Here is a 12535-nt window from a genome sequence, read left to right as displayed (position 1 = left end):
GGTGTAGGGAGGTAGAGAGGGAATCTCAAACAGACTCCATGCTGAGCAGAGAGTGTCTTAGAGCTTGATCTCATGATCCTGAGATTATAACCTGAGCCAAAACCAAGACTCAGACACTTAAAGGGCTAAGCTACCAAGGTGCCCCTCTCTCTCTCTCTCTCTCTTTTTAATCTTATTTTATTTTTCCTTCCCTTCACCTATGTTTATCTGTTTTGTTTCTTAAATTCCACTTATGAGTCTTTATCTGACTGACTTATTTTATTCAACATAATATGCTCTAGCTCCATCCATGTCATTGCATATGGCAAGATTTCATTATTTTTGATAACTGTGTAATATTCCATTGTGTGTGTGTATCACTTCTAATTTATCCATTCATCAGTCTATGGACATTTGGGCTCTTTCTGTATTTTGGCTATTGTGGATAGTGCTGCTATAATCATTGGGGTGCATGGGCCCTTTTAAATCATTATTTTGTATCCTTTGGATAAATACCTAGTAGTGCAATTTGTCATCTCATTGTGGTTTTGATTTGTATTTCCATGATGCTGAGTGATGTTGAGCATTTTTTCATGTGTCTGTTAGTCATTTGTATGTCTTCTTTGGAGAAATGTCTGTTCATGTCTTCTGCCCATTTCTTGACTGGATTTTTAATTTTTTTGGTGTTGGGTTTGATGAGTTCTTTATAGATTTTGGAAACTAGCCCTTTATCTGATATCTCATTTACAAATATCTTCTTCCATTCAGTTTTGTTGATTATTTATTTTGCTGTGCAGAAGATTTTTATCTTGATGAAATCCCAATAGTTCATTTTTGCTATTGTTTCCCTTGCCTTTGAAGATGTTGTGGCTGAGGTCAAAGAACTTGCTGCCTGTGTTCTCTTCTAGGATTTTGATGGTTTCCTTTCTCACATTTAGGTCTTTCATCCATTTTGAATTTATTTTTGTGTATGGTCTAAGAAAGTGGTCAGTTTCATTTCTCTGCATGTGGCTGACCAATTTTCCCAACACCATTTGTTGAAGAGACTGTCTTTTTTCCATTGGACATGCTTTCCTGCTTTGTTAAAGATTAGTTGACCATAGAGTTGAGGGTCCATTTCTGGGTTCTCTGTTCTGTTCCATCAATCTATGTGTCAGTTTTTGTGCTAGTACCACACAGTCTTGATGACTATTGCTTTCTAATACAGCGTGAAGTCCAGAATTGTGATCCCTTTAGACTTGCTTCTCTTTTTCAAGATTCCTTTGGCTGTTTGGGATCTTTTTTGGGGTCCTTTACAAAATTTAGAATTGTTTGTTCTAGTCTGTGAAAAATGCTGGCCTTATTTTGATAGGAATTGGTGAATGTGTAGATTGCTTTGGGTAGCATAGACATTTTAACAATATTTGTTCCTCCAATCCATGAGCATGGAATGTTTTTCCATTTCTTTGTTCCTTCCTCAGTTTGTTTCATCAGTGTTCTATAGTTTTAGAGTTCAGATCATTTACCTCTTTGGTTAGGTTTATTCCTAGATATCTTATTGTTTTTGGTGCAATTGTAAATGAGATCCATTCCTTGATTTCTCTTTCTGATGCTTCATTATTGGTATATAGAAATGCAACAGACTTCTGTATTGATTTTATATCCTACAATACTGCCAAATTCCTGTATTAGTCTAGAAATTTTTTAGTGGAGTCTTTCGGGTTTTCTACATAAAGTATCATGTTGTCTGCGACAAGTGAAAGTTTGACTTCTTCCTTGTCGATTTGGATGCCTTTTATTTCTTTTTGTTGTGTGATTGCTGAGTCTAGGACTTCCAGTACTATGTTGAAGAACAGTGGGTGAGAGTGGACATCCTTGTTGTGTTCCTGACCTTACAGGAAAAGTTCTCCATTATCCCCCATTGAGGATGATGTTAGCTGTGCATCTTTCATATATGGCCTTTATGATTTTAAGGTATGTTCCCTCTATCCTTACTTTCTTGAGGATTTTTATCCAGAAATGATGCTATATTTTATCAAATGCTTTTTCTACATCTATTGAGAGAATCATCTGGTTCTTATACTTTCTTTTATTAATGTGATGTAGCACCTTGATTGATTTGCAGATATTGAACCACCCTTGCAGCCCTGGAATAAATTCCACCTGGTTGTAGTGAATAATCCTTTTAATGTGCTATTGGATTCAATTAGCTAGTATTGTGTTGAGAATTTTTGCCTCCATGTTCATTAAAGATATTGTTCTGTGATTATCCTTTTTAGTGGGGTCTTTGTCTGGTTTTGGAATCAAGGTAATGCTGTGCTCATAGAATCAGTTTAGAAGTTTTCCTTGCAGTTCTATTTTTTGGAACAATTTTGAAACAGAAGAATAGGTATTAAGTCTTTAAATGTTTGGTAGAATTCCCCTGGGAAGCAATCTGGTCCTGGACTCTTGTTTTTGGGGAGATTTTTGATTACTGGTTCAATTTCTTTGCTGGTTATGGTTTGTTCAGATTTTCTCTTTCTTTCAGACTCAGTTTTGGTAGTTATATGTTTATAAGAATTTATCCATTTCTTCCAGTTGTCTAATTTGTTGGTGTATGATTGTTCCTAATATTCTAATTGTTTGTATTTCTGAGGTGTTGGTTGTGATCCCCCCTTTTCATTCATGATTTTATTTATTTGAGTCTTTTCTCTTTTCTTTTTGTTAAGTCTGCTTTGGGGTTTCTTAATTTTGTTAATTCTTTTAAAGAACCAGCTCCTGGTTTCTGTTGATGTGTTCTACTGTTTTTTTTTTTTTTATTTCTGTATCATTAATCTTTATTATTTCTCTTCTGCTGAATTTAGACTTTATTTGCTGCTGTTTTCCCAAGTCTTTTAGATGTAAGGAGCTTTAGATTTTATATTTGAGACTTTTACTTCTTCTTGAAGAAGGCCTGTATTGTTATATTCTTACCTCTTAGGACTGCATTTGCTGCGTCCCAAAGGTTTTGAACTGTGATATTTTCATTTTCATTTGCTTCTATGTATTTTTTAAAATTTTCTTTAATTTCCTGGTTGACACATTGATTCTTTAGTAGGATATTCTTTCATCTCCATATATTTGTGGTCTTTCCAAATTTTTTCTTACAGGTGACTTTAAGTTTCATAGGAATGTGGTTTGAAAATATGCATGATATGATCTCAATCTTTTTGTAGTGTTTAAGGCCTGATTTGTAACCTAATATATTATGTCATCTGTTCTGCAGAATATTACATGTGCACTCAAAAAGAATGTGTATTCTGCTGCTTTAGGATGAAAACTCTAAATATACCTGTTAAGTCCATCTGGTCCAGTGTATCATTTTTTTTGTTGTTGATGTTCTGCTTAGATGATCTCTCCATTGCTGAGAGTGAGGTGTTAAAGTCCCCTATTATTATCATATGGTTATTATTAATGAGTTTCTTTAAGTTTGTTATTAATTGACTTATTTATTTGGCTTCTCCCAAATTGGGAGCATAAATATTTACAGTTGTTAGATCTTATTGGATAGACCCCATTTATATGATATTGTGCCCCTCTTCATCTCTTATTACAGTCTTTGGTTTAAAATTTAGTTTTTCTGATATATAAGTATGGATACTGAAGCTTTTTTTTGATGTCCATTGGTATTATAAATGGTTCTCTAACCCCTCACTTTCAATCTGGAAGTGTCTTTGGGTCTAAAATGAGTCTCTTTTAAGCAGCATATTGATTTTTTTTAATTCATGCTGATACAGTATGCCTTTTAATTAGAGCTTTAGTCCATTTACATTCAGAGTAATTATTGAGAGATTTGAATTTAATGCCATTGTATTACCTGTAATGTCAGTGTTCCTGTATACAGACTCTATTCCTTTCTATTCTTTGTTATTTTTGGACTCTCTTTCCCATTCAAAGGGCCTGCTTTAATATTACTTTCAGAGCTGGTTTAGTGTTCATGAACTCCTTTAGTTTTTTGCTTGTCTTGGGAACTCTTTACCTCTCCTTCTATTCTGAATGACAGTCATGATGGACAAAATATTCTTGGCCACATATTTTTCTCATTTAGCTTGTTAAATATTTCCTGCCACTTTCTGGCCTGTCAAGTTTCAGTGGACAGGTCTGTTGCTAACCTTATGTGTCTTCCCTTGTAGGGTAAGGACCTTTTATTCTTAGCTGCTTTCAGAATTTTCTCTTTATCTTTGTATTTTGCAAGTTTCACAATGATATGTTGTGGTGTTGACCTGTTTTTGTTGATTTTGAGGAGAGTGCTCTGTGCATCTTGGACCTGAATACCTGTTTCCTTCCCCAGATTAAGGAAATTCTCAGGTATAATTTGTTTAAGTAAATCTTCTGCCCCCTTTCCCCTCTCTTTTTCTTCTGGGGCTCCTATGATACAGATATAATTTCACTTAATGAATCTCTGAGTTCCTTAAGTCACCTTCATGAGCTAATAGTTTTCTTCCCTTCTTCTTTTCAGATTTATTATTTTCTGTAGTTTTATCTTCTGTATTCTCTCCACAGCTCCTTCCATTCTCATTGTGACTATAGCTAGTAAGTTCTGCATTTCAGTTACAGCATATTTTTAATTTCAGCCTTACAATTTTTTAGATCTATTATCTCTGCAGCAAGGGTTTCTCTGGTATCTTCTATGTTTTTTTCAAGTCCATCTAGTAGTTTATGACTGTTGTTCTAAATTCTTGTTCAGATATATTGTATATATATGTTTTGACTAAGTCTCTGGCTGTGACTTCTTCTTGACCTTTATTTTGGGGAGAATTCTTCTGTCTTGTCATTTTGGCTAAGTTTCTGTCTTTTGTGTGTTTTGAAAGCTAGTTTTTTTTCTGCACCTGAGATCAATTCTACATTAAAAAGGGGTCATATACTGTCCAGGGTCTGGCACTTCAGAAAGTGTTTCTGGCGTATGCATGTGCACTCTGCTATTGCAGTTTGTCTGCTCTTTCCCACTGGTCAGTCCTCTGCAGAGTTCTTCCTTGTTTGCAGTGGGGGAATGTTTGGGCCTTTAACTAGATGTCATAACTAGATGACCCAGGAAATCCCTACACAATATTGTGCTCTCCGGGGCTAGTGCCCTCCTTCTCCCCAGGATTGCACTCCACAGCTCTACTCTAGCAAAAGTCATGCACTTCCACAACCTGAGTTTGAGCTCCACATACTGTATGCAAAAACCCTGTGACACTCAGAACGCCCGCTCCCAGTCCATGTTCCAGAGAAGTGTTCATCTTGTGTGAACTCAATGTTGCACTCTCAGTCTCTTTCTTTGTCTCCTTTTTCTCTCTCTGTAGAAAGGGTTCCCTCCCTTCCATGGCACTGCAGTTTTTCTCTTACCCAATTCACTTCCATGCACCTGGTAATCTGTCTCCCTCCAACTGTGACCATTTGTATCCCCTCTAACTGGGGCCAGCTTCTCCCAGTCCTCAGATGGATTTCCTGGGTGTTCCAAGTGATCTGACTTTAATACAGCTGTGTTTGAGGGAAGAGGAAAGGCCAGGGTCCTCCTACTTCTCCACCATCTTAACTCCTTCCCTTTGCATTATAATTTTAATGCAAATTAAAATGTGGTTTATGGAATTCATTTTCTTTAGGATGTTTCAGGGGTTTTTCACAATTAAATTGATCTGGCTTTCAATTAATAAATGAACATAATCTTTATAAGTTTTTTTTTTTTAAAGATTTTATTTATTTATTTGACAGATAGAGATCACAAGTAGGGAGAGAGGCAGGCAGAGAGAGAGAGGAGGAAGCAGGCTCCCTGCCAAGCAGAGAGCCTGATGCGGGGCTCGATCACAGGACCCTGGGATCATGACCTGAGCGAAAGGCAGAGGCTTTAACCCACTGAACCACCCAGGCGCCCCCTTATAAGTTTTTTTAAAACATATCTTCTTGTGGTATCTGGCTGGCTAAGTCAGAAGAGTATGTAACTATTGATCTTGGGGTCATGAGTTTGAGCCTCATGCTGGAAATAGAGATTATTTAAAGATATAAACTCAGAAAAATAAAAGGAAAGAAAAATAACACTCTTTTTAAAAAATAAGCATCTCTTCTTTTATTATCTATTTATCCAATGTTAATACTGGACACCAACCCATAAGATTTTTATTGCTAACAAGAGCACTCTAAGTAGTTTTTTAGTATGGGGTTAATCTCTATAAAAACCCACATACCTTTCTTTTCTTGATTTACATATACTCTCAAAAAGTATACTCCTTTTTTTTTTTTTTTTTTTTTAATGACAGAGAAGAGAGAGCGAGAGAGGGAAAACAAGCCAGGGCAGAGCTGGAGAGGGAGAAGCAGGTTCCCCACTGAGCAGGGGGCCTGACATAGGGCTCGATCTCAGGATCCTGGGGTCACAACCCGAGCTGAAGGCAGACGCTTAACTGACTGAGCCACCCAGGCACCCAGTATACTCATGTATACCAGCTTTATAAGTATTTCTAGTTGTACTGGAATATTACTTTATTTTTTTTTTTTAAGAGATTCCTTGAGGGCATTATGCTAAGTGAAATAAGTTAAAAATTGATATGTGAAATCTAAAAATAACCAAAAAACAAAGGCCAAAACAAACCAACAACAACAAAAATCTGGTTATGACTTTTGAAACATTCCAGCATTTATTGGGATGCATGTCTATCTTAAGTCTCAGATACAGCTTGGGTAGCTCTTTATCTTATTTGAGTTAAATGATTTGTTGCCTTATTTTAACTTATTTTTACATTCCTTATCATGTTGCTTTTATTAAATTGCATTTCTGTTCATTTATAGGCTTCCCATCTTAGGTTCTATCCTTTGGTGGAAGCAATAGGTAAGGGAAATAGCTGTGTCATAATTTTTAACCCATCACCACCTTGGGTTCCAGTCCAGCCTACTAAATTTAAAAAATTTTTCAAAGCAGAAGACGTTTGATGGTTAACTTTTGTAGTTATTTTTGCATGTGGAGGTTTGCCCTAAGAAAATTAAGAAATAAAAAAGATCAAAGTAAAATGGATGGTGATGGATAATATGCATTTAAATGAGTTGGTTACTCCTCAGCTTATTTAGACAATGAAAATTATTCTATTTATTAAAGGGTTAAAGATTAACAACTGAAATTTTATTGTGTAATTATTTATCTGATAATTCTTTATAAAATTTTAATTCATTTAATGAAATATAATTTTGGCTATTTGGCTCTATGTTTATTGAATACTTGTTATATATTTATATTGCTATGAGTCAAAATATAACTAAGAAAAGGAACGTTCACTACCCTCAGGGAATTTTCAACATGTGAAAGGTTGCATATTTTGGAGTTCTTGCTATTTTCTGGCATTGGACTAGTTATTTTATTTATGTTATTTCCTTCAGTATACACTTAATCTTATATTCCTGCCTTACATACAGAGAAGCAGAAATGTTTTCATATTTGCCCTTTGCTTTGAGGTCTTCAGCAGTAATCTTTTTTTTTTTTTTTTTTTTCTTCAAGATTTACTTACGTAGGGGCACCTGGGTGGCTCAGTTGGTTAAGCCACTCCTTTCGGCTCAGGTCATGATCCCAGAGTCCTAGGATTGAGTCCTGCATCGGGCTCCCAGCTATGTGGGGAGTCTGCTTCTCCCTCTGTCCTTTTCCCCTCTTATGTTCTCTCTGATGCCCTCTCTCTCAAATAAATAAATAAAATCTTAAAAAAAGAAAGATTTACTTATGTATTTATTGAGAGAGAGGGCAAGAGACAGCACAAGCAGCTGGAGGGGCAAAAGGAAAAGGAGAGAGAGAATCTCCAGCAGACTCTTTGCTGAGCATAGAGCCAGATGTGGGGATTTCAGGACCCCGAGATCATGACCTGAGCCAGAACTAAGAGTCTGCTTCTTCACCAAAGCTAGCCAGGTGCCCCAGCTCTAATCTTTTTATGCCTTTCATCCTTGGTTGAGTCCTTGACCACAGGAAGTCAGAACCTTCCCACTCCCCCATTCGAACTGCAATATTCATCCTCTCTACTTGGGTGTTTAACAGGCATTTCAAACTTGCTATGCTCCACTCCACTTCTTCTCTGCTCTGTCACATCTCAACATGTGACAACTCTGTCCTTCCCCCAACCCTGTTCTACTCTCAGCTTTCCACATTTCTGCTGAACCAAATTCCAACCTAACAGTTGCTCAGGCCAAATGCTTTAGAGTTATTCTTAACTTCTCTTTTGGTCTCACACTCTGCAGCATATGCAAACCCCTTAGAAAATTCTGTCATTTCTACTTCCAAGATATATCCAGCATACAACCACTTCTCAATGCTGCCATCCTGGCACAAGCCACCTTCTGTCACCTGGGTATTGCAGTAGCCCTCCTAATGAGTCCTGCTAATTCTGCCTTTGCTCCCCTTTGGTTTATTCTTAATATAGCAGCCAGTGTTTCTTTAATATCTAAGTCAGATCTTTACACGTCTGTGCTCTGAATGCTGTAGCGCTTATTGGCCTGTGAGAACTCCTGTTTCTCGGTATCTTCACCTCCTCCTCTTCTCCTCCCACCCATCTTGCTCCAGCCACATTGGCCTCTTCTCTGCTTCTGGAATATACCAGCCACAATCCTGGCTCAGGGCCTTCATACCTGCTGTTCCCTCTGTCTGGAATTCTCTTCCATCAGCTAACATAAGGCACACTTCCTCAGATCTTACTCAGAATTGTATTTTCAGTGAAGCTTTACCTAAATATCCTGTTTAAAATTGTATTCTCCTCACAAGACTCCTTCGAATACTTTTTTCTTTCCCTTTTAACTTTTCTCCATTGCTTTTATGTCTTTTGTATATTGTACGTACTTTACTTGTTTGTTTCTTTTCCTGTGTATTCCATGGGGATTGCATTGGTCAGCCCATGAGGGCACAGGTTGTTTGAATCCTCAGAACTTGGCACAAATTCGACGCTCAGTATTAATAAATGAGTGAGTGAATGAGTAAATGAAGGTCCTTTATCATCTGACCTCTGCTTACTTCACCTCCCCAAACTGCCATCCAGCCATTCTGACCTACCTGAAGCCACTTATACATATTCTACTCTCCATTTTCTCTGGGCCTTGGAATATTTTACTCTGTCTTTTTGATCTCTGTTTTCCATTCTTGTTCCTCACTACCCACCTCCTTAACTTGCCTCAGGATTTCTGGACCTTCAGGGTAATAATTTCTTGGATAATACCTTACCTGAAATTCTTAGCTAATGTCATGATTGTAGCCTAATTTCTGGGTTAAGAATGGCCTCTGGATTGTCTTAGCCTCCCCCACATACTTCTGTCCCAACACTTAACTTACTGCTCTTGATTTTACTATTTACCTCTCTGCTCTCTCTACATACTTATGGAGGGCAAAGACCATGTTCTGTTTGCCTCTGTAGCTCTCATACTTAGTGTAGGACTTGGTGGGTCAGTGAATGTTGTTGAATTAATGAAATTGTGTTCAGCAGTTTTATTGCAAGTGTTGCACAATCAGGATGATTGAAGGCCACTGGCTAGAGATGCCAGCACATATTACATTTATTACATTTTTCTGTCCCTGTATTATTAAAAATGGTTCATGCTACACTTCTCTCTAAACACACACCAGAATAATTATTAAAACTTGGTGATTTATAAATAAAATGTACATTAGAGAGAACTGAAAATCATAAATTAGACATGATAGAATTTCTCCAAGGGTGAAAGGGCATTGGGGGATGATGGCAGAGTAAAATTATATTATTTGAAAAACATTAAGAGGAACAAAGTTTCCTACAATTAACTTCTGTGTCGTATTACTGAGAATATTTAGCCATAATTATAGAGGATATACATTTGAAAAACCAGATTACTGCAATTAAAAAGCATAATAACATAACTTATGGCTCCATTTTGAATACAATGTTCTGTTCAGTTCCCATTGTCAATGCAGTATTGGTTAATGAAAAACAGAAGTGACCTTTATGGGCACAGGCTCTATTTTAAAATAATGAGGCTAATTCAGCAAAAAGATTTATTTAATTAGAGCTTCTGACATAATAAAGCTGTGGATATTTTGTACTGCTTTGCTTTATTTTTAAGCCCCTTTTACAGTCAAAACTGATAGAAAAATGTTGCAGGTATGGACAGACTGAGGATATGAGAAAAATATTGTTAATGTATGAAATTGCCCAAATGACAAACTCTGATGTACACAGTTTGTAGTAAATGATTTAAAGGCATTAGCAAAGGAAACACACCTCTGGCATGTTGCTTATGAATTTCACTGAGAGATGAACCATCAGCGTTGACTCATTGCCTGCTGGTGCTTACAGTTCTTCACTGTGTGTCAGAATGAGTGTATCCCCTTGCTCTTTAAAAATTGTGGAAGTGATTGTTAGTTTTTAACATCAAGTAATAGAGACAAGGTAAGAAGCACATGAATGTACTTATATTGTATAGTATTTGGACTTCCATTGAAAATCAGTGCCTAATAGAGCAACAAATGTGTTCAGGTGACATTAACATTTTAAAGATTATTTTTTTCTTTAGGGTAATAGTTATTAAAAGAGCAATAAATTTTGACAATATCTTTTATTTATATATATTTTTAAAAATTTTATTTATTTGAAGGGGCGCCTGGGTGGCTCAGTGGGTTAAGCCGCTGCCTTCGGCTCAGGTCATGATCTCAGGGTCCTGGGATCGAGTCCCGCATAGGGCTCTCTGCTCAGCGGGGAGCCTGCTTCCCTCTCTCTCTCTCTCTCTGCCTGCCTCTCTGTCTACTTGTGATCTCTCTCTGTCAAATAAATAAATAAAATCTTTAAAAAAAAATAAAATAAAAAATAAAAATTTTATTTATTTGAGAGAGAGAGAGTGCATGGGCACACAAGTGTGGGGGAGGGGCAGATGGAGAGGAAGAAGCAGACTCCCTGCTGAGGACAGAACCCTACGGTCTTGGGGCTCCACTGACCCTGGGATCCTGAGATCATGACCTGAATGGAAGTGAGATGCTTAACTGACTGAGCCACGTAGGCACCCCACAATATCTTTTAGTATTTGATGACTGATCAGAAGGAATGTTATAATGTAGACCTTTTCTTCTCTCATGTATATTTGCTACAGTATAGATTAAAATAGCACCAAGTGCTCTAACATACAACATCAAAAATTCAAAAGAAGTTTTTGTTTACTGGAGTCTAATGCTGGTGTTTTTACTGTAGATCTTTTCTCTGTTTGGTGACTTATACATACATGCACGCATGCACTCTGTAACATGGTAAGTACATTACTATGTATGAAAACCATTCCTATTTTGTGTCTATGTGCTGTCTAAGACATAAGCATCCTCTGCAAACAGCGTTGGGAAAGGTAAAGAGAGCATGAAGAAGTATATATATGTATACATATATACATACACTTCTTGAAACTATTGGCAACAAATGACAAGCGTCACTTTTACTTGCATTTTATTCTCAGATCTCATGTGAGAATCAGTCATATCACCATACTTTCACACAAAGGCTGAGAAATGTAGCCTTTAGCTGAAGAGTGCCTTTTTGCACTCAACTCTATACCATGGAGAAGGGAGAGGAGTGTTGATAGAAAGCTTCAGTCCGTGCACGTGTGATGGAAAGGCTCTTAAAGTCCTGCCTCTCAAAAAGTCAGCCTTTAGTCCTCCCTACGATACTCCTCACAGTTGACTGTCAAACCTGGTATGAAGTTTTGAAAGGAATCAGTTATTAAAAAATCTTCCTGGGGCTCCTGGGTGGCTCAGTGGGTTAAGCCGCTGCCTTCGGCTCAGGTCATGATCTCAGGGTCCTGGGATGGAGCCCCGCATCAGGCTCTCTGCTCAGCAGGAAGCCTGCTTCCTCCTCTCTCTCTCTGCCTGCCTCTCTGCCTACTTGTGATATCTCTCTGTGTGTCAAATAAATAAATAAAAAATCTTTAAAAAAAAAAATCTTCCTAATGTATTGTCAAGACTCTACTGTGCATCAGTATTGTGGTCTCCTTGTTTTCGGACACACGCTATTTTTTTTTTTTTTAAGATTTTATTTATTTGAAGAAGAAAGTTCAGGGGAGGGAGAGAGAGAGAGCAAGCATGAGCAAGGTGGCGGGGCAGAGGGAGAAGGAGAAGCAAACTTCCTGCTGAGCTGATCCCAGGAACCCTGGATCATGTCCTAAGCAGAAGGCAGATGCTTAACACACTGAGTCACCCAGGTGCCCCACCGACATACATTAAATTTTACATGTCTTTGAGATGTGGGCCTAGTACCATACCTAGGACTCAATTTTCAATATTTGTTATGGTTAGGGGAGTTTTATCATTTCCACCCTTTGGTTTAGGGTATTATACTTTTGTCAATAAAATACAAGCTGCATTTGTTTTCTTGGAGAGCTATCAATCTTCATTCATCTCAAGTTTGTGAGTCGCAGGTCCTTTCATATGAATTATGCCCCACGTATTTACCTTATGACTTTCATGTATTTAGCAAATGCTTTACTCCTTTGGCTAACATATTTACCCCTGGACTTCTGCTTCAGCTGCTAAAGCTTCTCTGATATTTTTTAGTGGCTATGTCCTTATATTTTGGAAAAACCATAAATAATCATGCTGTGAAACATGGCTGAG

General features: G+C 37.4%; 1 protein-coding gene across 5 annotated transcripts in view; it reads left to right on the top strand.

The window, feature by feature from the left end:
• The window catches only part of KCNT2 (potassium sodium-activated channel subfamily T member 2), a 344600-nt gene that overhangs the window by 95034 nt on the left and 237031 nt on the right, over positions 1-12535 (top strand). The window lies entirely within an intron of this gene.

This window comes from Meles meles, chromosome 17 (assembly GCF_922984935.1).
Source record: "Meles meles chromosome 17, mMelMel3.1 paternal haplotype, whole genome shotgun sequence".
In the NCBI taxonomy this organism is placed as follows: domain Eukaryota; kingdom Metazoa; phylum Chordata; class Mammalia; order Carnivora; family Mustelidae; genus Meles; species Meles meles.
This window is presented reverse-complemented; position numbering and strand designations above follow the sequence as displayed.